At 41.7% G+C, this 14775-nt stretch overlaps 1 protein-coding gene across 2 annotated transcripts in view; it reads right to left on the bottom strand.

Moving 5' to 3' along the window:
* Positions 1 to 5225, bottom strand: part of LOC112226939 (sodium- and chloride-dependent glycine transporter 1-like) — an 80483-nt gene extending 75258 nt beyond the window's left edge. The window contains exon 1 of one of the 2 annotated variants that reach the window (XM_042308382.1): positions 5130 to 5225. The gene's annotated coding sequence lies outside the window, so the exon portion shown is untranslated. The remainder of the gene's footprint in view (positions 1 to 5129) is intronic. The other variant, XM_042308381.1, reaches the window with a different exon arrangement.
* Positions 5226 to 14775: the final 9550 nt, after the last annotated feature.

The following is a 14775-nucleotide window of genomic DNA, read 5'->3' as shown; positions in this document are numbered from 1 at the left end:
ATTTCATCTTCATGCCTATCACAGCTGTCTCTATATATCCCACTTAAAACTTGCCCTGTCGATTTATATGATAGGCTACATTGATTTTGCATCATCCTATTATGTAGACAATTTTTTTAATATCCGACAGAAAGGAGTTGATGCTAAGGCAAGGTTTTTAATACATTTTTGGGAAAGGACAAATGTGATTTGCTTATGTTTGAGTGAGAAGCGCTGCAGGTGGCTTTGATGGTGTTTTAGGTGGGTGCGTATAATTTCACTAATTCTCTATGTCCATTCAAAACGTTTCCTAAAATGCCAGTTTTACATTTCTTCTTATTCAGTGGGGTGCAAGTGAATTAAATGTAGCCAAGCTCCTTTCATGATTCATCCAATAGGATGCATAGCCTCTAACCTAATATTTTGTACAGAGAATGACCACAGCGTTGGTGCCGTTATGCGAATTGTCCGGAAAAGTGGAGAGAAAAACTTAGCGGACTATCCAGTAGTCCATGTCCTTAGTCTGCTTGTCTTCAGCAAACTGTTTGAGGCTTTCTTGTGCATCATCTTTAGAAGAGGCTTCATTCTGGGACAACAGCCATGCAGACCAATTTGATGCAGTGTACGGCGTATGGTCTGAGCACTGACAGGCTGACCCCCCACCCCTTCAACCTCTGCAGCAATGCTGGCAGCACTCATACGTCTATTTCCCAAAGACAACCTCTGGATATGACGCTGAGCACGTGCACTCAACTTCTTTGGTCGACCATGGCGAGGCCTGTTTTGAGTGGAACCTGTCCAGTTAAACCGTTGTATGGTCTTGGCTAGAGGTCGACCGATTAATCGGAATGGCCGATTAATTAGGGCCGATTTCAAGTTTTCATAACAATCGGAAATCGGTATTTTTGGGGGCCGATTTGCCCCCCCCAAAAATAATATTTTTTTTTAACTAGGCAAGTCAGTTAAGAACACATTCTTATTTTCAATGACGTCCTAGGAACGGTGGGTTAACTGCCTCGTTCAGGGTCAGAACGACAGATTTTCACCTTGTCAGCTCGGGGGATCCAATCTTGCAACCTTACAATTAACTAGTCCAACGGAGTAACAACCTGCCTCTCTCTCGTTGCACTCCACAAGGAGACTGCCTGTTACGCGAATGCAGTAAGCCAAGGTAAGTTGCTAGCTAGCATTAAACTTATCTTATAAAAAACAATGAATTATAATCACTAGTTAACTACACATGGTTGATGATATTACTAGATATTATCTAGCTTGTCCTGCGTTGCATATAATCTGACTGAGCATAAAAGCATACAAGTATCTAAGTAGTTGACTGAGCGGTGGTAGGCAGAAACAGGCACGTAAACATTCATTCAAACAGCACTTTCGTGCGTTTTGCCAGCAGCTCTTCGTTGTGCGTCAAGCATTGTGCTGTTTTTGACTTCAAGCCTATCAACTCCCGAGATGAGGCTGGTGTAACCGAAGTGAAATAGCTAGCCAGTTAGCACGCGCTAATAGCGTTTCAAACGTCACTCGCTCTGAGGCTTCTAGTAGTTGTTTCCCTTGCTCTGCATGGCTAACACTGCTTTGATGGTGGCTGTTGTCGTTGTGTTTCTGGTTCGAACCCAGGGAGGAGCGAGGAGAGGGACGGAAGCTATACTGTTACACTGGCAATACTAAAGTGCCTATAAGAACATCCAATAGTCAAAGTTAATTAAATACAAATGGTATAAACTTCCTGACTGATGTCTTGAGATGTTGCTTCAATATATCCACATAATTTTCCATTCTTATGATGTCATCGATTTTGTGAAGTGCACCAGTCCCTCCTGCAGCAAAGCACCCCAACAACATGATGCTACCAACCCTGTGCTTCACGGTTGGGATGGTGTTCTTTGGTTTGCAAGCCCCCCCTTTTTCCTCCAAACATAACGATGGTCATTATGGCCAAACAGTTCTATTTTTGTTTCATCAGACCAGAGGACATTTCTCCAAACCGTAGTCTGACTTTTTTATGGTGGTTTTGGAGCAGTGCCTTCTTCCTTGCTGAGCGGCCTTTCAGGTTATGTTGATATATGACTCATTTTACTGTGAATATAGATACTTTTGTACCTGTTTCCTCCAGCATCTTCACAAGGTCCTTTGCTGTTGTTCTGGGATTGATTTGCACTTTCTTTCTCTAGGAGACAGAGCACGTCTCCTTCCTGAGCAGTATGACGGCTGCGTGGTCCCATGGTGTTTATACTTGGGTACTATTGTTTTTGTAGATGAACGTGGTACCTTCAAGTGTTTGGAAATTGCTCCCAAGGATGAACCAGACTTGTGGAGGTCTACAAAAAAAATTCTGAGGTCTTGGCTGATTTCTTTTGAGTTTCCCATGATGTCACGCAAAGAGGCACTGAGTGTGAAGGTAAGCCTTGAAAAACATTCCAGGTACACCTCCAATTGACTCAAATGATGTCAATTAATCTATCAGAAGCTTCTAAAGCCATGACATCATTTTCTGGAATTTTCCAAGCTGTTTAAAGGCACAGTCAACTTAGTGTATGTAAACTTCTGACCCACTGGAATTGTGATACAGTGAATTATAAGTGAAATAATCTGTCTGTAAACAATTGTTGGAAAAATTACATGTGTCATGCAAAAAGTAGATGTCCTAACCGACTAGTTTGTTAATAAGAAATTTGTGGTTGAAAAACGAGTTTTAATGTCTCCAACCTAAGTGTATGTAAACTTCTGAGTTCAACTGTATGTATTACAAGCTTACTAGACCTACCACACATGCCTTTGATTTAGGCTTATACAGTGTAAAAAACAGTAAGAACACTTTCCTAATATTGAGTTGCACCCCTCCTTTTGCCCTCAGAATATCCTCAATTTTTTGGGGCATGGACTCTACAAGGTTTTGAAAGCTGGCCCATATTGACTCCAATGCTTCCCACAGTTGTCAAGTTGGCTTGATGTCCTTTGGGTGGTGGACCATTCTTGATACAGAAACTGTTGAGTGTGAAAAACCCAGCAGTGTTGTAGTTCTTGACACAAACCAGTGCGCCTGGCACCTACTACCATAACCTGTTCAAAGGCTCTTAAATCTTTTGTCTTGCCCATTAACCCTCAATGGCACACATACATGTCTCAATTGTCATCCATGTCTCAAGGCTGAAAAATCCTTCTTCATGCAGATTCTGTGGCAAAATGTTTAGTCTGTTGCAAAACATTTTGTTATAAACTGTTTACTCCAAACGGAAAACACAAGCAAGAGTTTCTATTAGACAAATTCAGGTAGGTCCCGTTTGTTCCATTTGCGTCAGTTTGGTTCTTGAACGGTTTCCATAATGAATACACCCCAGGGGTGTAGGCTAATCATTAGTCCAAACAGTTAAAACAAAAATGTTGATTGGACCAAAACATTAGGAACACCTGACAATTGAGACTTGGATTGTGTATGTGTGCCATTCAGAGGGTGAATGGGCAAGACAAAATATTTAAGTGCCTTTGAGCCAAGTATGCTAGTAGGTTCCAGGCGTACTGGTTTGAGTGAGTCAAGAACTGCTAACACTGCTATACTAGGCTACTACAAATGTTTTATGTAGTGTATTTTTGACGTTTGGAAAAGAATCCTCGTAAACAAGGTGACGTTTAGGGTGGATATTTAAATGAAAGAAACCTAGATGACTTCAAAAGCCATAGTAGTAGTTTACGTACCTGTACCTGACAAAGTACCCTATTTTTAAAATATGAAAAAAGAAAAAAACTCATACTATACATAAAACTGACATGAATGCATAATATTATTTTAAGCTGGGTTTGGTCCAACCTGTTGAAATACTGAGACAAGTAATATTACACCATTACAACCATCACATTTGCAATGGCAACATTGACCTCTGGGGGTAGCACCACTCCACAGCAGCAGCACGAAAGAAATAGGCCTTTTGAAAAAAATCACACTGCCACTAATAACAATAAGTCACTCAGCCATTTGAAAATTCTCACAAGACTTTTAAAGACATAGCCTATTTCCCAGCTTTTACACAAGCATCAGAGTGAGTATGGTTATAGACTGACAATAACCAAAGGTTACTGTTACTAACAAACACATTAAATAGGGGAAATCCACAAATGTTCATGGGGATTACAGGTGTTAAATTAAAGCTACAGTCCAATATTAGGTGAAATTAGTTCAATATAACTTACAAATGTCTCATGCTTAGTATAACTGTATCATATTGTCATAATGGAAGATCTCAGGCTCTAATAGTCCATTGTTTATGCTTTCCTATAATTTGAGTGTGAACAAACAGGCCCCGAAATATGTCTAATAACACCAGCTTGTTCTATGAATTATAGGATGATGAGCTACGCTATTTCCCCAGGCTGACCAAACCCAATCCCTCAGTTTACCAAACAGTGTCAGGATGTTGAAACGGCAGAATGTGCCTTTAATATTGGTTGACCTCTTTAAGCTAAGTTAACTTGTTGAGAAATGTCCAACGTTGCTTTATGAAACAACAGAGACTTCTTCTATATTGATGAAGCCTTGACATCATTGAATGGATATGTTGATGATTCTCACAGCATCTAATGTCTGGTAAAATACGCTGTGAGAATCGTCAACATATCCATTCCATGATGTCATAACAACAACTAGGGAAGTAGCCTACCGTTAACGTTATCTGACACTGCCACGTGTTGAGTAGCAATGTTGAAATTGGTTTTAAATATCTGCAACCACCGCACAACTGTAGCATGAGTTTATTCAAAAAGAAGTAACGGTGATATTACAAATAGTAAGTACAGCCAGTTGCAGATAACCTGTTATAACTGGAGTGAATAAGCTAACACTGTGTGGGCTAGCGGTTGAAATGGCTATTTATCTCGTCCTTCTTACCTAAATGTGTATCATTCTCGGAGTAAACACCTAGCTAACTAGCAAGCTCATTTTAATTAACTTTAGTAAAGTCAAGGCAAAAAATCATATATTTCAGCATCCACACATGGCTAGCCTAAATTACGTGCCCATGTCTTTACTGTGGGTTAACATTAAAGTTCATTGATGCTCCTATTCAAACTACTGAACGTACCAAGAAAGCTAGCTATAATAATGTATGATCATCTTATTGCAATGTTTTGTGTCATTGATGGCTTACCATAGCGTGGTGTCGTATAGATCTGGTGGCAGGTTGTGTCAATTCGGAATTTTCAGTTGCATCACCTTGTCTGAAGTCTTCCTCTTCGCGGAGTTTCTGTCCCTCCTCCTTTTTTTCTCAATCATTTTCTACGCCCACAAGGGGTCTTGAATTATTATTATTTATTTTTTATTATTATTATTTTACCTTTATTTAACTAGGCAAGTCAGTTAAGAACAAATTCTTATTTTCAATGACGGCCTAGGAACAGTGGGTTAACTGCCTATTATGAGCTGCTGCGCGTGCATTGATCCAGCCACCTACATATAATACTAATATGATAATTAAAATGATTCATTTAATATGATCTATATGGCCGCCACAACCTGTTTAATCAAAGTCTCATCTAAGACCCCGTTTCTAGTAAGCTACCTTGTTCTTCACCGACCTGTTAGAATGGACATGTCTTGTCCTGTGGTGTAAATGAACACAACAAAGTAGCCTAGGCTAAACTTGTCCGGCTGAACTGAAACTGTGGAATAAATCAATGATTTATCACCAAACAAATGATGATGATGATAAGCGATAGCCTACTATCATGCATGATGATCACACTTTAGGTCATGTAGGTTTTCTGACATATTTTTGAAGCCTGCGTGCGTGCACATGCTGATAACGAAATAGGTCCCTTGTGTGATAAATCGGTCTGCAAGAAACAGGAAAGCTTAAGCAATAGCCTACTATGCATTGTAATTTAACCATCCTATATCATGGAATGAGCAATGACAATCTCAGGATAATATCAAATCTAATAGCTGTCTACAAGTATGTATGTATCATTCACAGGATGTCTTTGCCAATGTCAGTGGAGAGAGACAGCTGTGGTGTTCAAATGATGATGATGGCATCCACATGTCATTGAAGAGAGACAGCTATTTCATTCAGAAAAAGAGGTTAAGAAAATGAGTAGGCTAAAGGATGAAATCTAATTCAGCGATAGATAATGCTGTTGTTAAAACAGGCGGGAGGCTGAGTCGTGGGGGATTTCAGAGAAGGCAGTGCGCTGCGTAGTGGCAAGTTTCGACAATACAGTCTGGGGAGAGAGAGCGGCTTCCCATTGTATTACATGGGCCCTGTTCCTTGTTGTAATAATTATAAAATGCAGCTTTGCTTCGTTCCAGGGCTTGCTCTAGCCGTTTTGACGGCCGGAAAGGGTATTTGGTTGGGGTGCCCTCCACCTCGCTGCAAAACATTTTTAGGTGAGAAACATTTCATTTCCTGCAATTCAACACATTTTGCCATGGGGAATAAAGAAAATGTTGCCCTTTTAAAGCAAGATTTCTGCAATTCCACCTACTAATTCGCAAAGAGGCAGGGATTAACAAAAGCAATCTCTGTTTTACAGCAAATTTCCTGCAATTACCCATTTTGCCATTGGGTGAAGAGCAGTGGGGAACCGCCTGGGCCCTCTACACCCTCAGAGAGGGCCTAAGGATAAATACACATTTAATCTTTATTTAAAACAAATTCTTATTTTCAATGATGTCCTAGGAACAGTGGGTTAACTGCCCTGTTCAGGGGCGGAATGACAGATTTTTGCCTTGTCAGTTTGGGGATTCGATCTTGCAACCTTTCGGTTACTAGTGCAACACTAACCGCTAGGCTACCTGCCACCCCATAAAACTGTATATATTTGTATATATTATAATTTGTAATTTTGTCTTAATTGTAAGGATCTTCCTATTGAATTTATTCAGTTTGTGTTGGAAAAAGAAGGGTTAATATCCAAGAGAAAAAAATATCCCGAATTTTTCTTAGAAATAATCAAGCTGGGCTCAATGCTCATTGGCTAGGCCCTCAGGCTTTGAATAGAAAACAACAGCCAATGACATTGACTTAAATTAAAGCAGTATTTTGGAATGACAGTAGAATCAACCAATCACAAATTGTCTTGTAATAGGTGGGGCATTTGTATGATACCTCAAGGCCCTCTACAGGGCCTAAGAATACATCACTTATTCAGAGCCAATAGCGAGCCTTATCTTGTTTTCTCACGCTTGAGCCTAGTATGTAACGATGGTGATGGAAACTGCAGAGAGAGTAATTGAGGACGATGTCGTGGTTAAAGTGTTAGCATCGCCCTTTTCAAGACTAGCTTTTAATGAAACGTTCAATCTTAACAGACCGGGAGACCCAACTCCTGCACTGCCTGATTTCGTGCAACCAGGAAAGAGTTTTGAAAGGCATTTTCAAGTTAATAATTATGAGTGCTATCCGTGGATAACCAGCTGTGAGCTGACAAAAAAAGCTTTACTGTTGGAATTGCCTACTCTTCAGCACCGATAACAACTCAACCTGGACAACTGATTTCAAAGATTTAGCTTGATTGAGAAAGTCAGCACTTTGACACCACAACTCAACTTCACACCTGCGAGCTACAGTGTGTTTAAAAACATTTGGGGAAACAAGAGTAGACCATCTTCTTAACGAGCAATGGCGCAATGAGACACATGCTCACAATGATCAAATCAGGCACAACAGGGAGATTCTAAAGCGCCTTATTCATATACGGTTGTGTTTTTAGGCTAGCGAGATTTAGCATTCAGAGGACATGATGAGGGTAAAGAATCAGCTAATAAGGGAAACCACTTGGAAATACTGGATTTCTTGGCTGAGTATGACAGCACGTTAAACTGCCATTTGGCTACAGCTACCGTGTTCACAGGTACTTCCAGCTAAATCGAAAATGACCTGAAACACGCGGTCGCAAATGCAAATTTTTTTATTTTTTTTATTTCACCTTTATTTAACCAGGTAGGCAAGTTGAGAACAAGTTCTCATTTACAATTGCGACCTGGCCAAGATAAAGCAAAGCAGTTCGACACATACAACGACACAGAGTTACACATGGAGTAAAACAAACATACAGTCAATAATACAGTATAAACAAGTCTATATACGATGTGAGCAAATGAGGTGAGATAAGGGAGGTAAAGGCAAAAAAAAGTCCATGGTGGCAAAGTAAATACAAAATAGCAAGTAAAACACTGGAATGGTAGATTTGCAGTGGAAGCATGTGCAAGGTAGAAATAAAAATAATGGGGTGCAAAGGAGCAACATACATAAATAAATTAAATACAGTAGGGGAAGAGGGTAGTTGTTTGGGCTAAATTATAGGTGGGCTATGTACAGGTGCAGTAATCTGTGAGCTGCTCTGACAGTTGGTGCTTAAAGCTAGTGAGGGAGATAAGTGTTTCCAGTTTCAGAGATTTTTGTAGTTCGTTCCAGTCATTGGCAGCAGAGAACTGGAAGGAGAGTCGGCCAAAGAAAGATTTGGTTTTGGGGGTGACTAGAGAGATATACCTGCTGGAGCGTGTGCTACAGGTGGGAGATGCTATGATGACCAGCGAGCTGAGATAAGGGGGGACTTTACCTAGCAGGGTCTTGTAGATGACATGGAGCCAGTGGGTTTGGCGACGAGTATGAAGCGAGGGCCAGCCAACGAGAGCATACAGGTCGCAATGGTGGGTAGCATATGGGGCTTTGGTGACAAAACGGATTGCACTGTGATAGACTGCATCCAATTTGTTGAGTAGGGTATTGGAGGCTATTTTGTAAATGACATCGCCGAAGTCGAGGATTGGTAGGATGGTCAGTTTTACAAGGGTATGTTTGGCAGCATGAGTGAAGGATGCTTTGTTGCGAAAAAGGAAGCCAATTCTAGATTTAACTTTGGATTGGAGATGTTTGATATGGGTCTGGAAGGAGAGTTTACAGTCTAACCAGACACCTAAGTATTTGTAGTTGTCCACGTATTCTAAGTCAGAGCCGTCCAGAGTAGTGATGTTGGACAGGCGGGCAGGTGCAGGTAGCGATCGGTTGAAGAGCATGCATTTAGTTTTACTTGTATTTAAGAGCAATTGGAGGCCACGGAAGGAGAGTTGTATGGCATTGAAGCTTGCCTGGAGGGTTGTTAACACAGTGTCTTAAGAAGGGCCAGAAGTATACAGAATGGTGTCGTCTGCGTAGAGGTGAATCAGAGACTCACCAGCAGCAAGAGCGACATCATTGATGTATACAGAGAAGAGAGTCGGTCCAAGAATTGAACCCTCTGGCACCCCTATAGAGACTGCCAGAGGTCCGGACAGCAGTCCCTCCGATTTGACACACTGAACTCTATCAGAGAAGTAGTTGGTGAACCAGGTGAGGCAATCATTTGAGAAACCAAGGCTGACGAGTCTGCCGATGAGGATGTGGTGATTGACAGAGTCGAAAGCCTTGGCCAGATCAATGAATACGGCTGCACAGTAATGTTTCTTATCGATGGTGGTTAAGATATCGTTTAGGACCTTGAGTGTGGCTGAGGTGCACCCATGACCAGCTCTGAAACGAGATTGCATAGCAGAGAAGGTATGGTGAGATTCGAAATGGTCAGTAATCTGTTTGTTGACTTGGCTTTCGAAGACCTTAGAAAGGCATGGTAGGATAGATATAGGCACTTTCTCCAGCAGAAGAGACTAATTGATTCTATGCATCAATTGTATCTGCTTTCCTTTCTAGTTTTGACAATTCCAGTGTCCACTGCATCAGTAGAAAGAACATTTTCTGCACTAAATAGATCAAGACATATTCCAGGAACACATGATGTTGCAATTGGAAGTATTGGGTACATGACATTTCGTGTTGTGGTGCATTTTTGTATTGTTGCCTGCTGGAGGCAGAACATCAAATACAGCGCAATTTGTTTCTCTCTGATGAGCGTGATCTGGGTTCCACATCTTTTTATTACCAAGTGAAACACACAGCATATCAAAACAATAAACTCAAATGAAATGTGAAACTGACATAGTGCTCACAGGCAACTATCCAAAGTCAAGATCCCACAAAGCACAATGGGGAAATGGCTACCTAAATATGATCCCCAATCAGAGACAACGATAAACAGCTGCCTCTGATTGGGAACCATACCAGGCCAACATAGATATACAATTCCCCTAGATTACCCACCATTAATCACACCCCAACCTAACCAACATAGAGAATAAACAGCTCTCTATGGTCAGGGTGTGACAGACTATTTGTTTTGGAAAATGTTTCTTTGTGAGCCACGGCCGAGGCGTGGCTTAGGACCGTTTGACTCTGTCATCAAATAATTGCTTCTCCTACATAGGTCTGCAAAATAAAGGTCTCAGACATGCTCTGTATACACAGGCATCCGAGTTCTCTATCTATATGTATGACGTCAGATCTTTTTCCACAGCTGAGGACCTAGCTCCAATAGTCACGGTTCGCCACTGGTGGAGAGCCATTTTTGCTGTTTTAAAGCTAAATAATATTAATATTACTATATTATTATACACAAAGGACTCTAAGATTCGGGAGGATCTCCTCCTACAATTTTGGGCACATTTTCTTAATTTTACTCATAAAATAAGCACATCGTTCTGTCAACTTTATATTCCGCAGTGTTTGTATTTTTGTTTATTTGACCAGTTTATGTGATTGGAATGGCATGGTTACTATTGTGCCATGTCAATGACATTACAACATGATTTTGCTCCCCAGGCAAAGCAATATTAAAGCGCAGGTCCTAGCTACGCTTGCGTGGTATATCGCATACAGTGCATTCAGAAAGTATTCAGACACCTTGACATTTTCCACATTTAGTTACATTACAGCATTATTCTAAAATGGATGAAATTATAGATGAAACACGATACCCTATAATGACAAAGCAAAAACAAGTTTAGATTTTTTTGCAAATTTATTACAAATAACAAACTGAAATATTACATTTACATAAGTATTCAGACCCTTTACTCAGTACTTTGATGAAGCACCTTTGGCAGCGATTACAGCCTCGAGACTTCTTGGGTATGACACTACAAGCTTGGCACACCTGTATTTGGGGAGCTTCTCCCATTCTTCTCTGCAGATCTTCTCAAGCTCTGTCAGGTTGGATGGGGAGCATCGCTACACAGCTATTTTCAGGTCTCTCCAGAGATGTTCGATAAGGTTCAAGTCCGGGCTCAAGGACATTCAGAGACGTCCCGAAGCCACTCCTGCGTTGTCTTGGCTGTGTGTTTAGGGTCATTGTCCTGTTGGAAGGTGAACTTTCGCCCAGGTCCTGAGCACTCTGGAGCAGGTTTTCATCAAGGATCTCTCAGTACTTTGCTCCATTCATCTTTGCCTCGATCCTGACTAAAAATGAAAAACAATCTCCATAGCATGATTCTGCCACCACCATGCTTCACTGTCGGGATGGTGCCAGGTTTCCTCCAAATGTGACGCTTGGCATTCAGGACAAAGAGTTCAATCTTGGTTTCATCAGACCAGAGAATCTTGTTGTTCATGGTCTGAGAGTCTTTAGGTGCATTTTGGCAAATTCCAAGTGGGTTGTCATGTGCCTTTTACTGAGGAGTAGCTTCTGTATGGCCACTCTACCATAAAGGCCAGATTGATGGAGTGCTGCAGTGATGGTTGTTCTTCTTGAAGGTTCTCAGAGAGGAACTCAGGAGCTCTGTCAGAGTGACCATCGGGTTCTTGGTCACCTCCCTGACCAAGGCCCTTCTCCCCCGATTGATCAGTTTTGCCGGGCAGCCAGCTCTAGAAAGAGTCTTGGTGGTTCCAAACTGCTTCCATTTAACAGTGGAGGCCACTGTGTTCTTGGGAACCTTCAATGCTGCCGAAATGTTTTGGTACCCTTCCCCAGATCTGTGCCTCGACACAATCCTGTCTCTGAGCTCGAAGGACAATTCCTTCGACCTCATGCCTTGGTTTTTGATCTGACATGCACTGTCAACTGTGGGACCTTATATAGACAGGTGTGTGCCTTTCCAATTCAAATCAAATCAAAGTTTATTTGTCACGTGCGCCAAATACAAGTAGTAGTGTCCTTACAGTGAAATGCTTACTTACAAGCGCTAACCAACAGTGGAAATTTTAAGTAAAACATAGGTATTAGGTAAACAATATATAGGTAAAGATGATTTTTTTTTAAATGTAAAATGACAGTGAAAATAACAGTAGAGAGGCTATATACAGTTGGTACCGGCACAGAGTCAATGTGTGGAGGCACCAGTTTAGTCAGGCTAATTGAGGTAATATGTACATATAGCTATAGTTAAAGTGACTATGCATAGATGATAAACAGAGAGTAGCAGCGGCGTAAAAGAGGGGGTTGGTGGGTAGGGGGTGGCGGGTGGCGGGACACAATGCAAGTAGTCCAGGTAGCCATTGTATTACCTTATGGCTTTGGCATAAAAGCTGTTGAGAAGCTTTTGGTTCCTAGACTTGGCGTGCGGTAGCAGAGAAAACAGTCTGACTGGGGTGGCTGGGTTTTTTACCATTTTTAGGGCCACCGCCTGGTATAGAGGTCCTGGATGACGGGCAGCTTAGCTCCAGTGATATACTGCGCCGTACGAACTACCCTCTGTAGTGCCTTGCGGTTGGAGGCCGAGCAGTTGCCGTATCAGGCAGTGATGCAATGCTTTCCATGGTGCAGCTGTAGAACCTTGTGAGGATCATGCCAAATCTTTTCAGTCTCCTGAGGGACAATAGGTTTTGTCGTGCCCTCTTCATGACTGTCTTGGTGTGTTTGGACCATTCTAGTTTGTTGGTGATGTGGATACAAAGGAACTTGTAGCTCTAAACCTGCTCCGCTACAGCCCCATCAATGAGAATGGGAGTGTGCTCGGTCCTCCTCCTGTAGTCCACAATCATCTCCTTTGTCTTGATTACGTTGAGGGATAGGTTGTTATTCTTGCATCACCCGGCCAAGTCTCTGACCTCCTCCCTATAGACTGTTTCGTCGTTGTTGGTGATCAAGCCTACCACTGTTGCATCATCTGCAAACTTAATGATGGTGTTGGATTCGTGCCTGACCATGCAGTTGTGGGTGAACAAGGATTAGAAGAGGGGACTGAGCATGCACCCCTGAGGGGCTCGTTCAGCGTGGCAGATGTGTTGCTACCTACCCTCACCATCTGGGGGCGGCCCGTCAGGAAGTACAGGATCCAGTTGCAGAGGGAGGTGTTTAATCCCAGGATCCTTTGAGCTTTGAGGGCACTATGGTGTTGAATGCTGAGCTGTAGTCAATGAACAGCATTCTCACATAGGTGTTCCTTTTGTCCAGGTGGGAAAGGGCAGTGTGGAGTGCAATAGAAATTGCATAATCTCTGGATCTGTTTAATCTGTATGCAAATTGGAGTGAGTCTATGGTTTCTGGGATGATGGTGTTAATGTGAGCCATTACCAGCCTTTCAAATCACTTCATGGCTACGGACGTGAGTGCTACGGGTCTGTAGTCATTTAGACAGCTTACCTTAGTGTTCTTGGGCACAGGGACTATGGTGGTCTGCTTGAAACATGTTGGTATTACAGACTCAATCAGGGACATGTTGAAAATGTCAGTGAAGACACCTGCCAGTTGGTCAGCACATGCCCGTAGCACACGTCCTGGTAATCCGTCTGGCCCAGCGGCCTTGAGAATGTTGACCTGTTTAAAGGTCTTACTCACGTCGGCTACACAGAGCGTGATCACACAATCGTCCGGAACAGCTGATGCAAGTCTCTAAGCGAGCATAGAAGTGATTTAGCTCATCTGGTGGGCTCGTGTCACTGGGCAGCTTCCAGCTGTGCTTCACTTTGTAGTCTGTAATAGTTTGCAGGGGCTGCCACATCCGACGAGCGTCGGAGCCGGTGTAGTACGATTCAATCTTAGTCCTGTATTGGCGCTTTGCCTGTTTGATGCTTCATCGGAGGGCATAGCAGGATTTCTTATAAACTTCCGGGTTAGAGTCCCGCATCTTGAAGCGGCAGCTCTACCCTTTAGCTCAGTGCGAATGTTTTTTTGACTCCACTGGAGTGCCCTTCTTTGTCTACACCCATTCAGCATCATTCACACCCTCTTAAGCTTTAGCCCCACCCTGTCTCTTTAAGGGTTGATCCAAGCGTTCTGTACTAACAACAGCAGTCAAGCGATCCTGTACAGACCTTTATTATACACAGATTCAAAATAGCTATTGATAACAAATGTGTATTTTGTGGTTATGACCCAGAGACTCTTTATTTTGGGACTGTTCTTATGTCAGAAGATTTTGGAGTGAGTCAGAAGATTTGTCTTTCAAAAGAAACTACTATTAATGTTAATACAAAAGACTCTGATATTATGTTTTATTTTGATCCAAAATATATGGACCTTGATTTAACTTTCATTGTTAATTTGTTTATTTTTCATGGCAGATTCTTTATCCATAAAATGAAGTGGGCGGAGAACAAACCCCTCTTCACATTGTTTAAGATCATTTCAAAATAATATTTAAATTCTGTCAGTGTAAAAACAAAAAGCAATACGTACCATAAAACTTATGGACAAATTATGTCTTTTAGGTTTATGTACTCTTGTTTGTATATTTATGTTTTTGCATTTGTTTTGTTTATAATAATAATACAACATTTATATATTTTTTTTATAAAAATATATTTAAAACATTCAGTCAAGCACCCAAGCTAACTTCCTAGCTACTTCTAGACACAAATGAGAGAACAGCTCACTGAACATTACTCACCCTAGCAGAGCTGGTTAGGCTGTTATGTTATCCAGAGCATTGGTGACTTCAACTGTGCTGTCAGATTGTCCGTTCGTAAATTCAGAGCGTTTTCGCTC

The sequence above is a fragment of the Oncorhynchus tshawytscha genome, linkage group LG28 (assembly GCF_018296145.1).
Source record: "Oncorhynchus tshawytscha isolate Ot180627B linkage group LG28, Otsh_v2.0, whole genome shotgun sequence".
NCBI lineage: Eukaryota > Metazoa > Chordata > Actinopteri > Salmoniformes > Salmonidae > Oncorhynchus > Oncorhynchus tshawytscha.
This window is presented reverse-complemented; position numbering and strand designations above follow the sequence as displayed.